Genomic DNA, 5,296 nt, shown 5'->3' on the forward strand with positions numbered 1-5,296 from the left:
ACCAATTGGAAGAGTAACACTTACACTAGATTCGGTCAAAGAGTATTCAGCTCTAGAGATTTGAATGGCAATAATTGCTTATTCGGCACCAAGGGAGAAAGGAAGAAGAATCGGCTAAACCCAAAAGTGAAATAAATAAATCGGCGCAAGGAAAATAAAAAGGAGAATAAGCGTTTTCAGCTTTTAGAGAAATCGGCAGAAAGAAAAGGAAGAAAACAAAAAGGTTTTCGACTTTTAGGGAAGAGGGTTTCTGGCAACAAGGTGAGAAAAAGATTTCGGCATTAGCCTCATACCCATGCATTCGGCACCTATTTATAACCCTTATGGCCGAACTCTTCAAGCCCAAGTTCCCAATTCGGCTCCACTTGCTCTTCACTTCTCATCCCCTCGTTTTTCTCCCTGATAACCCCTTGATCCTTTCCTCAAATTTATTCTTGAAAACTTCCCTTGGAGTCCATCTTAACACCACTTCCAACTTCTAGAAGGCCAAAATTAAGCTTCTACAAATTCTAAGCTAGGATCCGATCCTCGGATCTCCTTGCTAGCCACTAATGCCACCTCCCTACACCCCAAGTGGCGTCACTTAGCCACTCCTCCACAAGGCTTTTTGATGTCATTTTCCCCTATCTTTATTTAAAATCCCAACTACTCCCAACCCTGATTCTTTTAATAATTAAATTAAAATTCCTCCACCATAAAACTCGAACCCAGAACTTCTCCAAAAAACCTAGACACTTCAAATTCCTTAAACCCTTAAAGCCAACATGTCTTTTGGCATTTTCTTGCTCACTTAAAAATTGTATGAAACACAAAGCCCAAAGCCCAATTCATCTAGGCCCAAAATTCGGGGCGTTACAGGCATGTCTAAAGCCATGTGAGGCACACAGCCTGTTCACACGGGCGTGTGACCTGTATAAATATTAAAAATTTTTATGTCTTGAAAAATTTTGTATAAGCTAGGTTTTAGCCCCGACCCCTTTCTAAAGCATGTTTAATGTCTCGTTGACCTATGTAAGGGACTCTGTAATGATTTTATGATTATGTGTGAATGATGTTTGGGAATTATTTGTGAAATGTTTCGATTTGTCTGGTAACACCTTTAACCCTAGTCTGGCAACAGATACGAGTTAGGGGTGTTACACAGACCTAGGCTGGACACGACACTTTGAATGCCCACACAGCTTGAGACACGGGCATGCCTCTTGGCCGTGTGACCCCTGCAGTGTTTAAAATTTTCAATGTTTTCTTCAAAATTCTTTAAGTTATCGATTTAGTCTCGACTTGTTTCTAACATGTTTTTAGGGCCTCGAGGGCTCGTATAAAGGACAATATGTTTGTTTTGGATTAGTTTTAATTTGATTATCGATAAAATTTAAAATATTTGAAATTTTCTATTCATTTGATTCGATACTCTAGTAATGCTCTATAACCCTATTCCGACGACAGATACGGGTTAGGGGTGTTACAGTATCCAGGTAGTACACTAGCCACATTCTGTCGATTAACATTGCTGGCATTTCCTATTCCCTATTTACTCCAGCTGAAATTTGGATGTTGTTTCCACCCTGGATTGTCTGTGTTGGAGTAGGGATTGTTGTTGCTACAATTAAAATTCCTCATGTAACATGCAGAGGCTGGTTTGGTTGGGCATTCATCAAAAACATGATCTTCTTCATAGTATACTGTAACACGCCGAATTTTAGGCCTAGATGAATTGGGCTTTGGGCTTTGGGTTTGATAAAATTTTTAAGTGAGCAAGAAAATGAAAAACGACATGTTGGCTATAAGGGTTTAAGGAATTTGGAGTGTCTAAGTATATTGGAGAAATTTTGGATTCGAGTTTTGAGGTGGAGGAATTTTAATTTAATTATTAAAGTAATCAGGGTTGGGAGTAGTTGGGCTTTTAAATAAAAATAGGGGAAAATAGCATCAAAAAGCCTTGTGGAGGAGTGGTTAAGTGACCCCACTTAGAGTGTAGGGAGGTGGCGTTAAAAGCTAGCAAGGAGGTCCAAGGTTCGAATCCTAGCTTAGTGTTTTTAGAAGTTTAATTTTGGCCTTCTAGAAGGTTGGAAGTGGCGTGGAAATGGACTCTAAGGGAAGTGTTCAGTAAAGAAATCTGAGGGAAAGATCAAAGGATTATCAGGGAGAAAGATGAGGAGATAAGAAGTGAGGAGCAAGTGGAGCCGAAATAGGAACTTAGGCTTGAAGAGTTCGGCCATAAGGGTTATAAATAGGTGCCAAATGCAAGGGTATGCGGGCAATGCTAAAATCTTTTTCTCACCTTGTTGCCAGAAACTCTTTTCCCTAAAAGCCGAAAACCCTTTTGTTTTCTTCCTTTTTTTTCTACTGATTTCTCCAAAAGCTGAAAACCCTTGTTCACCTTTTTATTTTCCTTGTGCCAATTTCTTTGTTTCACTTTTGGGTTTAGCCGATTCTTCTTGGCTCTCTCCCTTGCTCCCGAATAAGCAATTGTTGCCATTCAAATCTCTAGAGTCGAATACTCTTTGACCGAATCTAGTGTAAGTGTTACTCTTCCAATTGGTTTTCTTTGCTAAGTATCAAATTTTGTCCCACTTTTTCTAATCAACTGTGGTAGGGAATTAGTATCGGATCTAGGGTTTTAGCTCTCTGCCGAATTGCTCATTAGGTGTTTTGCGATTTTGGTAAGTATTTCTCTCTTATTAGCTAAGGTTGGCCGAATAGTCTTAAGTGAGATAAGGGGGTGAATTATGTTGGATGCTAGTCCCTTAGTATATGGTTTTAATGAGTAAGATTAATGCAGATCTAGGGAGTACATCATTAAGGAAAAGCTATTAGGGATTGGTGTTCAAGGTAAGGTTAAGGTGAGGTTTCAGTTTTTGGGTAAAATATGTATTAAGCTTACGATTAATTGAAGGGTAATATCATTTGTAGGTTGGTGACTAAGGGAATCACGGCACGCTTACTTACTAGGTGTGTACATACAGTGCACACACACTATGAATCGGCAAAAGACAAAATGCCGAAATGCCAAAAAGCAGAAAGTTTGGCTACGATAGTCTTACGAGTGCGCGAACACTCATATGCACATATGAATGAGATTGGGCCTAATGGGCTATATGAATATGAACTGGGCCTGATGGGCCATATGAATGAGATTGGGCCAAGTGGGCCATATGCACGTATATAGGGGTTTTAGGCCCAGTATTTGATAACTACATAAAACTTATTTAATATATTACAACCGTAGACAAGTCAAAGGGTTAACGTGTGGCAACGGGTATATGCATGTCTAGTACTAGGTCTAGGGAGAGCTTGCTACTTAAGCGGTCTGAATGACCCACATCTTCTTCTCTAGAATCCTACCTGATGCATAGTATTCGTTTATCTTAGCTCGCAGGACTTGTTAACGGGTCCAGGTAAGTGAAAACCATAATTAAGGGAAAATTACCGAAACGCCCCTAAGGGTAAAAATGACCAAAATACCCCTAGGTGTTGAATGAAAGTTTTATGGATGTGACATGCATACATATGATGTTCTGCTTAGGTTGCATATGGGGTGGGAACTATGGATCGAAGGAAGTATATGATGATCATATGGTTGCCTAACAACTACGGATCCACCGACGGCTTTTAAAGCCCAATATGAAAATGAAGGTAGTTCCGCAACTAGGCTACCATTGGCGTGTGGGTTGGGTAGGTCGATATCTATATCCCCACATGGTGTGACGGGGGACGGAGCTGGTGTGTAGCAGATGGATAATTTGGATGGGATTGCATTGTATGTTTGATGATTTCTCTTTGAATACTTGTTTTTCATCAAGGGTTGTACACACTGAGATTGCGAAAACTCACCCCCTCTTTTATTTTATTTTCAGGTGATGCTCAGTAGAAGGTTCGATATTTAGAGGGACTCTGGGTGGCAGGCTAGCAAGATAATTTAGACTTGGTTTTTTTTTAAGCATTTAAGTTTTTATTTCTTTTTAAGTTTGTTCAGACCAGATTGTAAGAAGGTTTTCATTATGTTAATATTACTTGAATTATTACTATTTTCAATGTAATTACGAGAAGTTCAACATGGATTTCTTAAATTATAGTATGTTTTCTACGTTTCTGCAACTAAGTTTTTTTTTTTAAATCAAATGTTTTAAACAAGGCTTTCGTAACTGAAAGGTTTTTTTAGTTAATTAGGGTTTCTTTTATTTTAAGAAGGGTTTTCAATGAAAAAATGGTTTTCGCTAAAACACTTCAATGTGACACGCCGAATTCGACCATAACGCTAGGGCCGGGTTTGGGGTGTTACATATACGCTTGCTAGTTCTGCAACCTTCATCTCCTACACTACAGAGGGTCTTTCAAACTTTTAATCATATCTGTTAAAGATGATATATGAGCTGTTAGCGATGTGATCGCATCAAGTTCCATTGTCCCAGCAACTCTTCTACCAGTACCAATTCTGGTAGTGGGGTAATGATAATCATTATTTGTTACTCTTTCCAGAATTTTGTATGCTTTATTGTAGGATTTGTCAAGCAATGTTTCATTAGAATATGCATCCACCACCATTCGCGTGTGAGCATTTAATCCATTGTAGAACATTTCCATCTGTGTCCAATGCTGAGAACCATGCATCAGACATTTTCTAATTAATTCCTTGAAACGTTCCCAAGCTTCATATAATGTCTCATCTTCAGATTGTCTGAACGATCTAATAACGTTCTTTAGCTTAGCATTCATGTTGGGAGGATTGTACCTAAGTAGAAATCTCTGACACAATTTATTTGAAGATGCCACCGTACCTAATGGTAATGCACTCAACCATGATCTTGCATGATCTTGCAATGAATAAGGGAAAAATTTTAATCTAAGGGAAACTTCAGGAACACTCTACTGCCTGAATGAGTCACAAACTTCAAGAAAAATTTTCAAGTGCAATCTTGGATCTTCAGTTGGTAGACACTAAACTGCCCTACTGTCTGCAGCATCTAAAACATCACTAATATTAATTAAAAGTGTTGACCTTGAATATGTGGCCTAACAATTCATGGATTTATATTATCTAAAAAATGCACTACATGTTCTCTGATAGGTCTGTCTCTTTCATCTATAATTCGAGGAATATCAGCATTCCTTTCATTCTAGAGTAGCTGATCTTCTCTTATTGGATCATTTATAATCCTCTCCATTTATTTTTACTCTTTTCTTTTTTGCCTTAATGTCCTTTCAATTTCAGGATAAAAATAATATTCTTTATCCTCTTGAATACTTCTTCTCATACACTAATACAAACTTGAAAAATCAAATAAAATACTAATTA

At 38.2% G+C, this 5,296-nt stretch overlaps 1 non-coding gene across 1 annotated transcript; it reads left to right on the forward strand.

Annotated features, from left to right (window-relative positions):
* The first annotated feature begins 4,600 nt into the window (after positions 1-4,600).
* Positions 4,601-4,707, forward strand: LOC128281682 (small nucleolar RNA R71). The gene has a single exon (XR_008271939.1). It is a non-coding gene; the product is annotated as a small nucleolar RNA R71 (small nucleolar RNA).
* Positions 4,708-5,296: the final 589 nt, after the last annotated feature.

This window comes from Gossypium arboreum, chromosome 1 (genome assembly GCF_025698485.1).
Source record: "Gossypium arboreum isolate Shixiya-1 chromosome 1, ASM2569848v2, whole genome shotgun sequence".
Classification (NCBI taxonomy): domain Eukaryota; kingdom Viridiplantae; phylum Streptophyta; class Magnoliopsida; order Malvales; family Malvaceae; genus Gossypium; species Gossypium arboreum.